The sequence below is a fragment of the Ceratotherium simum genome, chromosome 36 (genome assembly GCF_057802395.1).
Source record: "Ceratotherium simum simum isolate JZ-2026a chromosome 36, ASM5780239v1, whole genome shotgun sequence".
Lineage (NCBI taxonomy): Eukaryota > Metazoa > Chordata > Mammalia > Perissodactyla > Rhinocerotidae > Ceratotherium > Ceratotherium simum.
In genome coordinates, this window is record NC_141935.1 from 27,317,245 (window position 1) to 27,336,387 (window position 19,143).

The following is a 19,143-nucleotide window of genomic DNA, read 5'->3' on the forward strand; positions in this document are numbered from 1 at the left end:
TTGAACTAGGGAAAGAATACTACCCACTCATAATGTTATGGTGAGGATTAAATACTTTAATACATATAAAGCTTCCAGAATAAGTAGATTTCTCAATAAATATTTGTCAAAGAAGTGAATTTCCATCTTCCAGATAAGAAAACTGAACTTTCATCATTATTAAGAGTCAGGATTCAAATTTATGTCTTTCTGACAAAGAGCTCCTTGCTTTTTCCAAATATATCACAATGACTCAAAAATGAAAATTCCCTTTACCTTTTTATAGTTTAACACTATTCCTTTTCAATTACATCATTTTAAGTATCCAAAGAAAACTTTAAAATAATATTTAAAAATGGGAACAACCTATTGTTGTGCCATCTTGAAATTCTTGGTAAGGTTTTGCACAAGGAGCCCCACATCTTTGTTTTTCTCTGGATGTTCACATTTGGAGGCAAAAAATCCAAAGACTGTCTGCTCCAGGCCTCTACTGGCCATCCTGAATTTCTGAGGAGATTATTTCTGCACGTTTTATAATCTACTGGAGCCCATCCATGTGCCCCAGCACATTGGTTAGCAACTCTTCTTCAGGACAAATTCCTAGATTTTTTTAAAAAAAATTTATGAATTTGTTGAAAATTTTTAAAGAACTCTGAAACATGACATTATAGCTAGGGACATACATAGTGCCAGCAGAGACTACGAGTCATATGACAGAGACCCATGATGTAATCCCCTAGCTTTCAAAAACTCAAATCCTATGTAGAATCAATCAAAGGCCCACATAGTGGAGGTAGCACCTTACGAAGCACCAGGCTTTGTCTTCAATGTTATTTCTATTCACTTTTACGGTAAGAACAAAATTTCATTAATTCCTGCAGATCATGCCTGTTAAATCCCTTCACGCGAGCCAAGGAGTTGGTTTTCACATACCTAGAGAAGTCAGCTTTTCCAAATTAATTCAAGCTGTAATTGACCAGCTTGTGCCTTGCAAAGGAGCATGTATTCTTGGAAGGGCAAAGGAATAGAGAGATGCTGATGCAGAAGTGAAAACTGCAGTTTTGAAATTATCATCTGTCAAATTCTGCCGTCAGTTGGAGAGACGGGGCTTCTTAAGTCGTTTGTAAAAGGCAAGATCAATAATTCTCTTGCTAAATGTACTTGTCTTTTCTTTAAAAGATGGGCAAAAATTCCGCACAGAAAATATACCCTTGGTTTATGTTATGTGGAGAGAAACGTGTTCTCCCTTTATTCACTTTTTAGCTATTAATTCTTCCCATGTCTGAAGGTCAGACTTGACAATTGAAGCCTACGTGTTTCTGGATTTGCTGTCTAGATGGATTTCAAGGAAAAGCTGACCCCATTTGAAAATTATGTTTTGATCAAAGAATTATACCTCGTTCAGAAACATCCACCTCAACAAAAGAAAACATTCTTCTCTGTGGCAACAAATTTCACTCTGATCCTTCCCCAGAATTTGTGCTTTTGGTCAAAACAGGCTTTGGATAAAAAATCTCATGCATGGCTTGGCATTACTGAGCACTAATTGGCAAACAAAACTCTCAAACTCTAGACTGTCTTTACAAAAGACAGCATGTTTCTATTTCTTGATGTATTTATTTCTTGATAGAATACCAGTTAATTCTAAAGATCAGGGCTCCTGTGGGTTTTCAGAGTACATTAAACTGTTGGTGTTGATGATGTGTTGCTTTTTCAAGTTTCCTGAGTTTTGGGGAGGAACAAAGCTGATTGTCAGCTTCAAGAGATAATAGTCTTGGTGGAAGCCAAATTTTAGGAATTGATTCCTTTAAAACGTATTAGGCTAAAAGCTCGTAACTATGGGAAGGAATCTTACAATGGATTCTTTTAAAAAGCAGGTATTTTTGGAAGTTGTAGAATCATCCCTTAAGTTTTCCAAATGTACATTTCACATACTAGTTTAAGAAAAATAAAGGTTAGTGATGTGTATGGGGTCATTTGCTCACACACTGAATATTCTTGGATTGAAGGTAGAGTTGTAATTAGTATTTTTTTCTCTCCCTGCCCATGATAATGGCTATTTGCTAGTGTCACTGTTTGGATTGATTCTTCTATCATGACTTTCTTCTAGCTTCTTTACTTTTTCTTTCCTGCCTTCTCTCTCTTAGTTACCATCTTCATTTTCTCACACTTCTTGTTTTTCCTGATAACAGGACTAGCTTTTATGACCACCACTTTCCAAAAATAACAGTGCTTTATTCGCATTGGTGAACCAGCCAATCATACGAAGGTTCTATATTTATTTTTGGACCCTAGGTCAACGTAAGCTGGACTTTAGCATGTATGGTATTAACTTAACATTTATTTTTTTAAAGTCTGAAGCCATATTTGGCTTGATAAAGATTAAGTGTTCCTTCTTCCTCCATCTTTTTATTTCTCATGGTCTCCTGAAATTAATCCTTAGTGTTTGTCTAGTATGTTCTGGGAACAGAAGGACATAATTCTTGTTTTCGATGATGTAATCAATTTATTTCCATTTTCCACAAAAGAAATTTAAAGCAAAATGGAAAATACTTAAAGACGGTGTATGAAAAGACCATGAACTTGTAGCCAGAAGTTGCTCTCCCACTTATAAAATCCAGCTTAGACTCAGTTACTTCAGAAAACACTTTTTGCATATATCCGATGCTCGTGGTTCTCCCTCTCTCTTTGGGGGGCAACTCATCATTATTTTTGCATTTTCCTTAGGCTCAGTTTCCCTAATTTTCTTTCAGAGTCTTTGAGTGTAGGAGTCAGGTCCTAGAGTTGGGATGAGCCCTACTGGTCCTGTTGTCCATTCTCCTTCAAACACGGGAATCCAAGCTGCAGAATACAGTGGGACAAATACCACCTTGACCTCCACTCTGTTTTCACAAAGCTGGATGAGACTCTGGGGCAGAGTGGAGTGGAGGCTCTGCTTTCAGATAAGCTGCTTTGAGGAACAGCTATAAAGCAGAGGTTTCATGAAAGTGTTTTTTTCCCATCTAGATTATAAGTTCATTGAGAGCAGGAATTATATTTTTTCATATATGTTTATCTTTTTAAAGTTTTTTGTCTTAGTGGACCAAAAAATTCTCTTTCTTTTGGCCATTAGCTTAGAACCAACAATCTGGTTCAGTACCCTGACCTTCACATTTTTTGGAAAGCAGAAAAGGTAGAATAAAGGACCAACATGAACTCTTAATATAACTGTAGTTTGGGTCAACTTTGCTTTTGATCCCACTAAATTTCATCTTTGGGGCCCTTACTCTTTTCTGGTTCCTCTGCTCTAAGTTATGAAGGCTTCATATTTCCCTGGTTCTGTCTTGTGAGCAATGGAGGCAGCTTATAAACGTCCACACACGAAGACATTAGTATGCTCTTCCTCGTGGTTTCTTATTTTTATATATTTTAAACAGGAAACAAGAAAAGGCAATAAGTATCCTTTCCTCAGATCTTCCATATTGTGCTTAAAATGGCCAACTCTTTCTACCTATAAGACTACCAATATTTAATATACACTGGTGTTCACATGTGATGTATTTTTTGTGATGTGTGTTCTTTAAATATATTTTAAACCTAAAACAATAATTGAAATGTCAACAAAAATCTTGAAGTGGGGAGAGAGAGATTGAGAAAGTGTTGAAACTAAAATGAAAGAACAAGTGTAGAGCAGAGACTCTTGGAACACCTTTGCCTGGGAAAACCAAGAAGAAGTCTCTGGGAAGAGTCTTACCTTGATCACAAGGAATTTGGCTGCTGGCACATTCCAGGCTCTGCCAAATGCTTTACATTGGTAAAGCAGCTTTGGAACAGTGGTAATTAAGAAGGAGGGTAGAGGTTTAATGGAAAATACAATTTTACCATCTTGTTGTCAGCATCAAGTGGCGACATGGAACAGGAATGACTAATAATGAAAGTTTACAGTAAATTTATAAAATAATTCCAGAGAAATCTTTAGGGATTCTTGGACCTCTAGAAAGTCACCGCTGTCAGGTGTTCTAATCAAAAGGCACCTCTGCACTATCGGTACCCTGTCACAGGAATGTTTGTGCTCGACCCTGAGAAAACATTGATTTACCCATTCGTAACTTCCAGTAATTTAGGTTATGATTTTCTCTGGTGTTTGCTAAGACCAAAGCCTGTTTGAGTCAGATACAATACATTACAATTTCATTCTCCTACTTGACTCTATTGTTTGGAGTACCTTTCCAGGCTAGAACACTCCATCTACATTGAAACAATCAGTCTATGCCATGTCCTTGTGCTTTTCAAAAGGACAAGGGGCCACAAGGAAAGAAACAAAGCAAATGAGCAAGATTAAAGTTTTTTCTTCATACCCCCTAAAGATTTTTTCTAGAAGATTCAACAAAGACTTTTTTTTTTTTTTTAAGAAAGCAAGACTATTTATTTATTCTTGAATAGATAGTACTTGTACTTGCAGGTACATAATTCAACAATTACAAAATGGAATACCGTGAAAAGTTTCTATCCATCCCTGTCTCTTAGCCCAATAGGCACGTAATGCAATCAGTTTCTGGTCATTATTCTACAGAAGGGTTTCTCAACTTTGGCACTATTGACATTTGAGACCAGATAATTCTATGCTGTGGGGGCTGTCCTGTACATTGTAGGATTTTTAGTAGCATGTCTGGCTTCTACCCACTAGATACCAAGAGCAACCCGTCTCTCCCTCCCAGATGTGACACCAAAAATGTCCCCTAGACATTCCCAAATGTTCTTTGGGGAGACATTTAATAATTTATCTAGGGAAAACTCCATAACAGTATATAAAGAGATTTTATATACTCAGTATTTTGAGGAGCCACATCATAATTCATTAAATGTACAGATTGTGAGAATTTATTTAACCAGTAACATTGATAATCCTTTAGATTTGTTTTCTGTATTATTTGCAGTTACAAACAGGGTGGCAATGAGAAATCTCACACATGTGCGATTTCAATATATGTAATTTCACCTTTGATATACATTCCTAGAAGTAAATTGCTGGATTAAAAGTTATGTGTGCTTGTAATTTTGATAGGTATTTCTAAATAGCCTCTTTAGAGGCTATACCAATTTATATTCTCAGTAACAATATATTCTTGCCAACATAGTGTGTTATTAACATTTGGATTTTTGCCAATCTCATAGATTAAAAATGGTGGGTCACTGTTCTTTTAATTTTCATTCCCACATTAAGAGAGAGGTTAAGTAACTTTTCATTTGTTTACATCTATTTATATGTCCTCTTTTATGAAACATCTCTTCATATCCTTTACTTGTTTTAATTGATTTTTAGAAGCTCTTTACATATTATGCCCTTTGTGATATGTGTTGCAATTATTTTTTTAATCTAGTTCATTGTTTGTCTTCTGATCAGCTTATGGGAAAGAATAGGGAGCACTCAGATACATATGGATATTTAGGAAATATTATGGTGGCATTTTGAATAAGTGAGGAATTATAGGTTATACAATAAATGGTGCTGGGATGACTGAAAAGTCACCTGTGAAATAGAGTTGAGTCAAGGGCTCACATTACACCAGGATAAATTCTCCATGGATCTAAAGTATCAGGGAAAAAGGGAAAATATCAGAATCCATAGAAGAATGTAGTTTTTAATAATCTAGGTGTGGAGAAGTCCTTCCCAAGTGACACAAAACCAAAAGCCAGACTACATTGAAATATGTTTACTTTTTGATGACCTATCTTTTGCACCTTTTTTTCCTAGAACGATTTTCTGAACTAGTTCCAAGATCCAAACAGACGTATCAGCAGGGCCTCAGCCCCTTTAGCACAAGCCCAAAGTGACCTCATGATAACGATGCTGAAGCAGTGGGAGGAAATAGTTATCCCAGCAGCAGCTCAGAGCGGCGCAGAGCCCACGGGCTTCGGGGTCAGGCAGGCCTGGTTCTCACCTTGTGTCGCAGTGACTGAGAGACTATGACCTTGGGCAGTTCACACAACTGCTCTGAGTCTTGGTTTTCTCCACTCCCGGGAACCTTAGCTAAATCGAGCTTCCTGTGTGAGCCCCTAGTGGGCGAAGGCTCCAAATGACTGGATCCCACTCTCCTGCTCTCCCTTCTCTCTCTAAGGAAGGATTCTGTACGAGTTTCCTCCTATTTTCCCACACTGTCTCCAACTACACACTTACTGGGCAGGAAATGTTGTCGTGGCTTCTTACCTCAAGACTGCTTAGCTGTACCCTGGTGCTGAGTCTCCATTCAGGGATGGTGCCTCAGGTAGGACTACAGCTCCTTGTCTTCTCTCTCGATTCCTTCCTTTGGAGAGATGAGCAGGACCCAAGCATACTTCTTAAGGCTCTCCTGGCTCTCACCCGGGGCCATGAAGGACTTTTCTAGAATGAAGGCCCAGGGCAAGGGGTCTGCCTCTGAAACCTCTAATCCTCCTGGATTCATTTTCTATTGTTGTCATAGCAAATTACCACAAATATAGTGACTTAAATCAACACCAATTTAACAATTCTGTAGAAGTCTGACACAGGCCTCAGTGGGCTGAAATCAAGGTGTCCACGGGGCTGTGTTCCTTTCTGGAGGCTCTAGGAGGCAATCCCTTTCCTTGTTCTTTCTGGCTTCTAATGGCTGCCCACATTCATTGGCTCATGGCTCCCTTTCTCCATCTTGACAGCCAGCAATGTTGCACCTCTCTGACTATTATTTTGCACTCACATCTCCCTCTGACCACAGCCAGGAAAGGTTCTCCTCCTGTAAGGACCCATTTGTTTATATTGGGCCCACTTGGATTATCCAGGATAATCTCCACATCTCAAGATCATTAATTTAATCACCACTGCAGAGTCCCTTTTGCCATGTAAGGTAACATATTCACAGGTTCCGGGCATTAGGATGTAGACATAGTTGGGAGGACAGTATTTTGTCTACAACACTTCTCTACCATGATTCCAGGATCTGGGTGGTGGGCCAATCATCCTTGAGACATTGGGAGTCATATTTTATAATCATGTCATCACAATAAATACATTGGGTGGTGATTTGGGGTGATTATTTTGTCAAAACTAAAGCCCTTCTTGTAACCAGCATATGAGTTTAATATGCTGGTTTCTGCAGAAATCAAAGCAACCCAATCTCTTCTCTGCCTTTATCACTAATCCAGCAAGCGTTTAAACCCGTGTTCTCCTTGGCTTGCTCGGCCATCCAGGCGAGCCGTCCAGAGGGCCCTGGATGCAGCTGCTGGTGCTAGCATCAGTGCCATGGCCTGGATCAGGTTACTCTGGCCTTCTTCTGTAACTTGGCTCTCTCTCAAGAAGTACTTTGATTTAAATATTCTATTACTGACCTACCAGGCACTCTCTGACCCTCGTCCATCTTTGAGGAAATTCCAAATCTCTGTGCTTATGTGGACGTGCCTTTAAGAGCATCTAACGGACAGACACACATTGTATTTTCACCGCTTCAAAAAAATCTGGGCCCTAGTTAAAGTCTCTCAAAATCCACACGCAGCAAAAAATGGGATGTGGATGTTGCCAGGTTAAAAATTGCATTTCTAAACTGCTTCTCTGGGCATGTGAAGAGATCGCCTATGTGCACTGACTGGAGAGAAACTTGAGCCCCTAGAATGGGGTCAGTTATCTTGTTACCTTTTAACCCTACTAGCTGATGTTTCGCTAGCTAAGCAATACTGACTAACAGCAATCTTCAAAGCCCAGACTAGTGAGATGCAGAGATGGCTGAGGAGTCAAGGGAGGGAAACAGCAAGGGAGCCGCTGAACAGGAAACAGGAAATAAGTCCACTTTGGGGAGAGGGGACATCTTCAATGTCACTCATTTATATCCATGACATGTTGGTTAATCTTGTTCTAAGTCTGTTGGCATTTTCTTCTACTAGTCTCAGGAACCCAGATATGAAATATCATTAAATTTTATTAAAGAAAGGGGAATTTAATCTTGATAGGTTGAACAAGATGCACAGATGTTTATCTTCGTATATCACTCTCTGTTTGTAATCTGAAACCATTCACAAGTCTCACTAAGAGTCTTTAAAATAATACTGCATAAAAATAATTAGGGCAATTTTACATCATTAAAGCAGATTAGTATTAATTTTAGTGTCTTTGCTTTTGGACCAGTTTCTTAGAGTATACTCAGATTTTACAGGACAACCAACAACCAAAGAGAACAAGGGAGAAAATAAAAACATTTTACAATGCCATTTTTCCTGTTGACAGTAGAAAGTGTTTTGAATACGTGTGTGGGTGGGTTTATAAGAGCTGTTTAGAAGGGGAGAGAAAAAGGAGGAAGGGGCAGCAGAGGAGGACGAGAGGGAGGAATGCAGCTGCACCGAATCGTCATTTATTTTATGTCTATTATGCAGCTAGAATAAAATGTTTATGATCTCTCATCCTCACACAGTCACGCAAATGCGGTACTGTTATCCCTACCTCGTAGAACAGCAAACTCAGGCTTTAATTACTTGTCTAAGATCACACAGCCATAAGATGTGGAGACAAAATGCAAATCCCAAAGGGTCTGAATTCCAAGCCTTTGCTGATTCCATCATGTGATATGTAAAATTACCGAAATCACCCATGGACTTGTTCTGCTTTCTTAGCACCAGAGGAATATGAAAAGATAGAAAGAAAAAACGGTAATGTAGGAAAGCCCAAAAATAATTTTCAGAGAGATACAGAAAATTTAGGTAAAGAAAATGCACTTGTAATAGCTAATCCGTGATGCTATGTGTGTGGTACCGTGCTGGCATCTGTCACACGTCATCCATTGAGGCCTTACAGGGACCTTTAGAAGCATAGAAAGCTTGTCATTCCTTTGTTATGTTTGAGGAGACAGAGGCTCATAGAAGTCTGAACTCTGTTTAAATATCTATCTGAATATCAAATTTTACTCAGAGGGATACAGTTTCCTTTTAAATAATGAGATTTCTTATGGAATTTTGAAATTTCTGGGATTGGATTTTACTATGTGAATTTAGTGAAGTACGTGCCCAGTAATATTTATGATTTGTATAACATTAGTAATATTTGTTAATATGATTGGGCATATTAATAGTACATTCTAAACCCCAAATGACCACGATTCTCACTAGCCACACACTCTTTCTTTATTCACCTGTCTCCAATCTCTAATATTTCAAAAACATTCTCAGCCACAGGGAGAAAGTTATATCTGGATTGAAAAGGAACTATTTTAAGAATAGCCTGCACTGTGTTCTCTGGATAAATCTAAGAGCCACAAAATGACTACATCAAGTTAATTAAATTAATTAATTAGGTAATTAGTAGCAAACACATTCTCCGTATGTTCAGTGAGTTGCTGAGACAAGTCTGACTTGAAAACACATCTCCCTGGCCCCTTCTGTGCATGTCCAAGTGCTCTGGCTCCCCCGTTCCAGCAGTACCGAGGGCCTTGCCAGGGAAATGATCAACAGCCTGCCTGTTGGGGTTTTATGACTTTCTAGCTTTAGAACAACCCTTTAGATCCAAGTAGAGCTTAGGAGTTAGCCTCAAGCTTTGCCAAAGCCACATCAAGGAGAATCCTTGAACCTGAATTGTTTTCCATCCCTGTCTCCTACTCCCCAGTGAAAGGGCTTCTGGGGCTTTCTTACAGGGGGCATTTGATGAATCCCTATGTTCAGCAGCCAAAGTTGCCCTAAGGAGAAACAGGATCAAAACTGTTTGGATTCAGTTTCCCTTATTATCTAACCACTTCTGATGATGACACGAAACGTTTAGCCTTAGTTTTGTAGGTGTGTGTGGGTGCTGGGGAGGAATTTTTTCTGCAGGACTTTCTGGTGAGGTGAAGGAAGTCAAAGGGATGGCTTCTTACAAAGTCATGTCCAGTGATGTCATGGTACTATCTTGCGGCTTCTTGATGGATTCATTTGAACCATTGCATAGACTTGTCTTTTTAAAAACTGCCTATGACTATGGTTTTTCTTGTAAAGTTTGTTAAGCTGGTAATGGCATATTTACATCAGAGAATTCAGGAAATGACAACAAGGCATGGAAAGTCAGAAGCAGAATGAACGGAATAAAATGACAGCTCATTTCACCAAATAGCAGATCTCTCCCATATTGCTGTTCTCACGGACCCGGCTAAAGAACCATCTCACCTTGAAATGACTTCCCAGCAGACTAATCTTTGTGGGCTTCTACCCTACAGCAAGCTAGTATTAATATCTACTCACCGTATCTATTATACAAAAGTTAGAAAATGAATATATCAGATGAATAGAAAGCAAAACAAAACAGAAACAACTTGAATCTGCTCAAAACTCTGTTAATCACTAAATTCCAGGATTATCAGAAAGTCCTACAAATATATAGTTAATAATTTAGAAAAATGGTAGTGGGGTGAGTATATTAGTTCTATAAATTTCCCTAAGCTTTCAGAAAGTAGAAGCTTCGGTGACGCATCTCCTGAGTGACGTCAGTGTAACTATTAATCTCTCTTGGATTTGTCTTTCCCAGGTTTATTTGCACATACTCTAAGACACTGACACTACCATTGCTGCTTGGATAAAAATGATTTATTTAATAAGCAAACACAGAGCCAGCCCTTACATTCAATACTCAAGGACTTTGACAATGTATTCTTAGGACACAGGTTATTCCTAAATGCTAGTTCATGTTTCAATTCCAGTGTTCTAGTTTTAGATACTAATTGAGCATTTGACGACCTCGTTGGGTCCCACGTTTCTCAAGAAAAGGGAATAGCTCAGTGTTTCCTAAGATGTGAATCTCTGAACGCTTGATACATGGAATAATAGAGTTCTGTGACCAAATAAATTATGACAACCAGGGTTAACGTAGCTATAGAGCTTCCTTTTCTGCAAGACTTAAATGTGACTAATGTGATATGTGAGTCTCTAAAAGAGAGTTATAGTGTGTGGATTTCCTGACTTCTTGGACAACGGAAACTTTGGAGAAGTTATCTCGCCGGACTAGTGTTACACGCAAGGGACATACTCTGGGACCTTCCAGACAAGATGATTTCTAAGAGTCTTTCCTGCCCTAAATTCTCTGATAATCTTTGGTTCACACGAAAAACCAAGCTATTCTCCAGATACTTCCTATACACCTAACTCTCAACATTCCTTTCTGAAATATATGACTCCTTTACGAGTATAAGGATCAAAAGGATCACATGTGGCTTCCATGAAAAGAAAGGTATCTTGAAATTGTAGTGCATAAAAAAACATAACAATTCATGGGGAATATTAGACACAGTTTTAAATAACAGTTATCATCTCTAACCACTTTGACATGGAACAATCCCAAATGAAATCACTCTTTTAAAAAATGAAAGATCAGTGGTACACAAGGCAATGTAATGAGAAGCTCTATGGAGAGCAACTATTACCAAAAAGCCCAGAGATTCTTTTTACAGCAGCCATGTCTAAAGGACTCCGAGTTGAATGTTGTTCTTTCTGTCATATTTTTTCCTTGAATATAGATGATAAAAATTGGGCCTCATAGTTTGAGAGGATCATTTTGTAGCAATCAAATGCTTGTGAACAACAGTACAAAATGAACGAATGAACTGAATGGAAAAACACAATGCTTTCTAGAACTAACTTTTGCTGTCTTAAAGAAATTTCAGAGCAAAAATAGACAATCCTATAAACTTTGAAATGACGACAGACATCTAGGAGCCTGTGTTATTAAGGGCTTTATTTTATTCTATTAAGTCTACAGTCAGATTTGGTGACAAATAATTGGGATAATTGAACTTATTACCAAGAAATTCATGGAATTAGGAAACTCCCTTAACCAAGGAAGACTCATTTAGAAGCTTCCATTTGGATTCCCATAAGAGGAACAAATATTCTCAGCCATATAACAATTTTTTCCGTTTGTGGCATAAACTGATATTTTTCTTTTGTGTTGTCTCAGCTGTCTCCATCTCTATTTAGAGAGATTTTCTTTCCTTACCCTACCCTGCTGGAGTACCTCAAACGAATTGGTTGTATAATTAAAAATTTGATTTTTCTGTAAGATAACTTAATAGGGGAAAGGCAACATAATTAAAGCTAGACAGAAATAGTGAGATTAAACATGATTGGAGCTGCAGACCAGCCCTGGGAAATGGGTCTATGTCAACTCAGGGTTTACAGTCACTGTAATTTTCATCAGATTTGTATGTAATAGTATTTCATAATTTTCCACAGGGTTCCGTTTCCTTTCTTTGGAAAAGAAAATCCTCCCAAACAAAGGAAATCAAGAAACAGAATGGTGTAGTTGATGTGTGGTTATGTGACAAGGCCATTCGTCCACCCCTTTGGATCTTCTTTCTCCCTGACGTGGACTCATCTCTGGCTGCTCTCATTTTTCTTAAAATCTAGTAGTCATGTGAATTTCATCAGTCAAGCACCTGGAAATAATAGGCATTGATGGATACTTTGGTTCTAGTCCTAGGTCTTCACTAACTAACCTCTAACAAGCTATATGACCTAGATCTTAATCTTTTTAGACCTAATCTTTTTTGAGTTTTGAACTAAATGATCTTTATCGTCCTTTCCATCTCTACACATCTATGAGTCTTGAACTTAATGGCAATTTTCAAAAATTAACCAGAGTTATACCATTGATCTTTACTCTTATAATGATTTCTAATTAAAAGAATGATCAATTAAAAAATATAATTTAAAACAATCTCCCTGACACAACGTAGTAAAAATGGTAAGTGACACTGACTGAGGGCCCATCTTATGTCAAGTACTGTAATAACCATAGTATATAAGTTATATCAATTGATAAGTTATATTAATCTTGCAAGAACCACCTCAGGGAATCATCACCATCCTCATCATCATCATTACTGTTTTACAGATAAGGAAGATATGCTTAGAGAAGTGAAGTACCTATCTAAATATAGAGAGGTAGTGAATAGAATCGCCAAGGTAGAACTGAAACCCAGGTTCTTTATCCTCCAAAGTCAGGCTCAGAACCAGTGTAGTTACTGCCTCTAGCATTCTGCTTTGTAGCGTACACTGGTTCCCTCATACTTTTCAAGTTATTTGACTTTTCTGAACTTTATTTGGATTCATTCACTCATTCAACCAGCAGCAATCAGATGCTTATGTACAGTAGGTATTATAATTGATATTATGATACAGAGGTGACTGTGACATGGAACCTACGCAGAAAGAACTCACAGTTTTATTAAGGATTTGGGCAAGGAAGGCGGCAGATACCACTACAATATAGTAGGCACTATGAGACATACCCGAGACACATGGAGGAAGGAGACCTAGGCGTAGAGATCTGGGAAATAAAAATCAGCTCCTCAGAGAACAATAAGAAGTACAGGAATATTTGAATTGACACTTCAGGAACCAGTAGAAATGAGCTAGCTAAAAAGGCTGGGAAAGGAAAAGTCCTTCCAGGCAAAGAGAACTGGTGAGTTCAGGGGTCTGTGAGGGCGTTGCATTTTCTGAGAATGGAGAGTCAGTCTCCATCACTAAAGTACAGGGTGCCTGATAAATACTGGGAGATGAATCTGGAAAACTCTAAAATTGGGAAGACCTCAGTATCTCAAGCTAAAGGGATGGAACTCTGTCCTGAAGACATCAGGGAGTCCCTTTAGAATTTTAAACATAAAGTATTTATGTAATAGGGAAGTACCTTCAGAATCAGTGGTGGGGGGCAGGTACCACTGGGGTGGTAGGGGAGGTGGCCCTGTCTAGAGACAGGAAGAAGAGATTGGAATCTACTGCAGTATATGCGGCCCCTCCCCCCAAAAAAGTCAAAGAAAGAATCAACTATTGGGATATACATAAGTAGTTAGATTTGAGAGATGTTGGGTAGGGGGGCGGTGAATAGGATAGAAAGGATTTTGGTGGTTGAACAGATATTGGAGTTGAGAGAGAAGGGGATACTATTGGCTGTGGCTCCAGAGATCCTGGCTTGACTGAAAAGGTGGATGGTAATTGGCTCCATTCTTGGGAAACTAGTCTATAGAAGGAGGAAAGATTTTTGAAGAGATGCTCAGTTCAGTCTAGAGCATGTCATTCTTGAGTTGCTTGTGAAGTTTCATTCAGATAGATAAGTATTCCTACTATATGCCAAATAAGACATGGTGCTACCCTTCGGTAATATATATTTTCTGGAAAGACAGATTTGTAAACAGATGACTTGAATCAAATGTGGAAAATGCACCACAATAGTTATGCATGGGTTAGTCCAGAAACTATGAGAAGCTGCAATTAGCTCAAGCTTGAGGGGTTGAGTGAGGGAAGCAGGGGCAAACCCGAGCAGGATCTTTGAGAACGTACAGATGTATGGCAATTCAGGAAGAGAGGGGTGAGGCATCTCAGGCAGGGGCACAGCATGAGCTAAGTGATGGGGTAGGAGGAGAATAAAGCCGTCTTCACTGAAACATAAAAGGGAAGGCAGAGGCCGTTTCTGGAGAAAGCTACATATGCCTTGCTCAAGAACTCGGATTTTATGTGAATTATGAGGAGCCACAGAAGGGTTTTGCTCTGGGAAATGAGAACCGTACCTTTGCAGTTAAGAGAGGGCAGCAGTTTGAAAGACGAACTGGAATGGAGAAAACTAAAATGAAGGAGACCAGGTAGCAGTCTATCGTAATCACCCAAGTGAGAAAAAATGAAGGCCTGGAGAGGACACTGGTACATGGGTAGGAAGAAGGGGTGGAAATATGTTTAGAAAAGCAGAAGCTTTGGGTTTGGGAACTTGGCGAAGCCAGATACACAGTTATCAACTGAGAAACTGAATGTCACAGGATAAGCCGGTCTTGAGATGAAGGGAGCAATGTTTCTGTACACTGTCTTCGAGGTGTACCTGAGCAGAGCACCCAAAGCTATAACATGACTCTGAACCTCAGGGCAGAGGGCCGAAGATGACAGATTTTGGAGTCCATAATACATAGTTCTTAGATAAAACTCATTGTAACAGCAATAATATAAATAAAACTATAATTTTAAGCACTTACTCTGCGCAGGCATTGGGTCGTGTCTACTCTACATTAATGCATACATTATCTCCATTAACACCCCGTAACAGCCTGGATATACACATTTCCCTCTTCTAGAGGTAACAACCAGAAGAGCGATATGTAAATTATCCAGGGTTACGTTGTTAGTAAAAGTAAGTGTGAGAGCTAAGATTCAACCTCAGGTGTGTCTAGGTCTTCAAAACCCTTTCTTTATCTGTTTGTTTTTGTTTTTTAACCACAACACTTCTTTGAGTTTGTAAGGAAGGAAGATTACAAAAAGGAGAGGTCATAAAAAGAAGAACAAAGGGCCAAGAATGACCTCCATGGGGAACCAATGTTTAAAGGACAAATGTGAGGAAGCAGCATTTAGGTAAAAAGAGAGAAAGCAAAGGTCAGCCAAGGTGGAAACCAAGAGAAAGAAAATATCAAGAAGCAGAGAGCCATCTACAGTGTCAGCTGTGGCCAGGAGGAGTCAGCTAAGGACTCAAGTGAGTCCTCTGAGTTTGGAAATACGCACAATATGGGTGATCTCTGGCAGAGCAATTTCACTGTGGCAGGTGTCATAGAGGCGAAATCGCACGAGTCTGAAGATGGACAAGGATGTGAGGCAGCGGCACCACAGTACAGGCTATTCTTTCAAGAAAATTGATGAAGAAGGGAAGACAAAAGACTAGACCTCAATTAGGGTGGTGAAAAGGAAGGCAGCTCCAATGGAGATAATTTACTCATTTATTTATTGGGATGGGATATAGGTAAGTGTATGTTTAAAGCTGAGGGGGAAAAACCAGCAGAAAGTGTGAGGTTTAAATCATATGAGTAAGAGATGTAATGAATTCTGGAACCAGGTCTGTAGTGAGATGGGAAGGAAGGGGCGTGCAGCCAAGTGCGCAGGTGGATGTGCTCACCTTGAATTGGCCAGTGGTTAATTTGCCTTTGATCCTAGAGAAAACGTGTAAGGATATGGAAGAGTAAATTGGTACATTGGTTTGAAGAGGGGTGAGAAGTTGATGCATGTGCCTGAGCAATTCGGTTTTCTCAAACCAGGAGGGGGTATAGTAGTTTTTCCTAGAATATGGAGTGTGACAGGTTGAAAATACGGGTTTGGAATTTAAGAGAAAATTCCAGCTGTGCTGAAGATCTGGAAGTCATCTGTACTTATGTGCATGAGGATGAGATCTCCCAGGAGTAATGTGAGATTTAAAAGAGACAAACATTGAACCTTGGAGAAAACTGATATTTGGGATGAGCAGAGGATAAAATTCCTTCAAAAGAGTTGGAGCAGTTTGGAAGGAGAAGCATCCAGAATCCAAGCAAGGCAAGGGTACCAGGGAGCTGAGGGCTGAACCAAGTGTAATGCCACAGCGTGTTAGAGCAGATAGGATCGAAATGACCAATCACTTCCTAACAAATTAGATACCTTAGTTAAAGCAGTTTTGGTTATGTTGTGGGAGAGAAAATAGATACAGACTTTTTTTTTCCGGAAGCTAGAACAGGCCTTAGAAATTACAGCCTGCCGCACTGCTTGTCTCCCTCCCACCCACCTTCCTCCCCTTCTCCTTTCCTTCTTCCTTTCTTCCTTCCCTCCTTCATTCCTTTTCTTTCTTTACCTTTTTAAATGTCAAATTTAAAATGGAAGCCATTTGAATATATTTACAATTGAGAGAAAAAAATAAGGAGAGTGTGAAAATAGAGGAAAGGAAGAAAAAGCATGCTGGACAAGATTAGATATTCTCTGAGACGGGAAGTAAGGAGAAAAGAATAGTTAGTTGTGGAGGGAGATAAGTTTTAAAGGTGAGGGAATTTACGCCTGGTAGCCGCTCTCTTCTCTGAAGCTGTCTACCAAGAGAACACACACATGGAAATGGGATGAGAGCTTAGGAAGCGTGGTAAACTCAGGAAACAGCACTGTAGGAAGGGAAAAGGGAGCTAATGCCCAAGGAAATAACAGAGTTCAGTAACCTCGACAAAAAGTGAGGATGTATGACTCTATTATACAAATGGAAAAACATCAATAATATGAATCCTGCAAAATACCCATGATTTATGCAATAATTTCCATAATGTCCTCAAGAACTTTGCTTCAGACATTGAACCTTGAAATGATTGACAGAATCTATTCCCCCAATAAAAAGACTGAATTCTGCTTTATTAAAACTAAAGAAACATTAAACTTCAATAGATTTCATATGTTTGAAACAATAGAATTCAAAACTAATAAAAGTCAATAAGAAGAGAGGATCAAGTTGAAGTAGGCTTGTCTAGAAAGTAAAATTTCTTGGTCACACTGACCTTAAATTCTGTTACTCTTACTCCTATAAACTAACCTAAAAAGTTTAGGGGTTCAGGCTGAGTGTGCCCTCAAATGCTAAGGTCTGTGTCTCTGTCTTGACTCTCTTTTTATCCTCTTGAGAATGCTTCTTCTTCGCTCTTTCTTGATTTATTATTCCCCTGACAATGTCAACCCATTTAAGCAGAACTAACATAAAGTACCCTCTTAGCTTTAGTAACCTGGGAGAAAGTTTACAAGAGCATGGAATCATCTAGTCATTCCCCCCACCCACGTTTGTACCAAGCTCATGTACAGACTTTTTAGAGTGGAGTTTGGTAGACAGCGTGTACTCAACTAATATTACCTATCGAGAAAATATTAAATTGAGTAAAATACTACATGTATCTGTCTCTCCCAAAATGAATCTTAAACTTGACACACTGGCTAAAAATGCTATGAAACATCTCTCAAATGAACAATTTTTAGATATTGCATTTAGAAATGAAATAACAGTATCAGATAATTGGCAGCAAAGTCATTTTCCCAAGTACCGATGCCAAGTGCATGGCAGGCATCCATTCTGGATTGATGTAGATCAAAAGGGGCTGAGACACCATCTCATGCTTATAGAATTTCAGAATTAGAGACATTTGGAAGGAGCAAGTGAGCATCATTTGCCATGTTAAAGCCAAGCCATGTGCACTGAGCTGCCTTTCCTCACTAGCCAGGCCCCAGTCATTCCACCCTTTTCTACCCCCTCTTCTGGATTTCTTGTAATAGCCTGATGAATGCCAAACTGGTCAAACCAAAACGTCTCCTTCCGGTTACAAAGGCTGACTTAGGGTCTTTCTGTCGGTGATGAGTCTCCTTTGTATGTGTCTGACCAGCCAGGATTTTCTCCCCTTCTCCAGATCCATGCTCTGAGCTTGAGCATAAGTCAACCATCGAAAAGTACTTAGAAAAAAGAGAAACATATTTACCTACTCCTTCTAGAGGAGAGAGGAGCCAAATCTTTCTCTCCTTTCCTGGATCCCACCCAACGCTCTGATTTTCTTCTCTTATTAGATCTCCCCACATTCTCTGAGCATTCAGAACATCAGGCTCTTTAACAAAATGAACTTAGGAATTGATACGTGGTTTTCTAAGATGTGTGAGCTCTTCCAGGACTTTGAAAGACCCTCTTGGAATCACGTCCTCAGACTCTCTGGAACACATAATCCATCCACACACGGGGAAGAAACGCTGTGGAGCTAATAGCAGGCTTTGGAGGGTGGAAGGAGGAACAGGGCAATTGCCTTGTCATGTTAAACTCTGTGTAACACGGATGAAGTGGAGATTTGAAACTGCAATGTTATTGTAAATCTTCCAGTAATCTAGAGCTCTGAATTGCAAATACTGGAAACCGATTCTGCCTTCCTGCTTCACACGGACGGCGACACTGTTTGCCCACATCTGAGATCTTGCGGCTTTTCATTCATTCTGTTGTTGATGCTTCCTCTTCTGTTTTCTCGAAATGTAAATATTTGTTCTGTCTGCATTCTAATTGCTGGTCTTGGTGTCTTATTGAGTACGAGGCCTGTGGTCACTCAGATGCCTCAGGATCTCTTGCTATGTGCTGGAATTTCATGTCTTATGACATTAGCTTGGCAGAGCCGTCAGCCACCCTGTTCTGTGCCCCTGACTAAATTGCAGTTATGTCTCTAATTGAAAGCTAGAATTATTTTATTCCTCTCTACAGAGAGGAAACCCAGAGCTATCATTCTATACCACAGGAGCCTGGGTGAGGGTCTGTAATGACAGGGCCTCCTACACAGCACATTTGCAAGCTTTCTACTAATGAGCTTAATTTTCTTTGTCTAGACTAACTTATTGCATTGAAGAGCTCCTTTTCTAAAAGTGGGGATGGAAGGGCATCATTAGTCCTTCAATTCCTGCCAA

The 19,143-nt window shown here is 39.3% G+C and overlaps 1 protein-coding gene across 2 annotated transcripts in view; it reads right to left on the reverse strand.

Moving 5' to 3' along the window:
• The window catches only part of GREM2 (gremlin 2, DAN family BMP antagonist), a 106,188-nt gene that overhangs the window by 21,617 nt on the left and 65,428 nt on the right, over positions 1 to 19,143 (reverse strand). The window contains exon 1 of one of the 2 annotated variants that reach the window (XM_087424462.1): positions 18,186 to 18,834. The exons of the other annotated variant lie outside the window; for it this stretch is intronic. The gene's annotated coding sequence lies outside the window, so the exon portion shown is untranslated. Of the gene's footprint in view, positions 1 to 18,185; positions 18,835 to 19,143 lie in introns of those variants that run through there. 2 annotated transcript variants of the gene reach the window in all.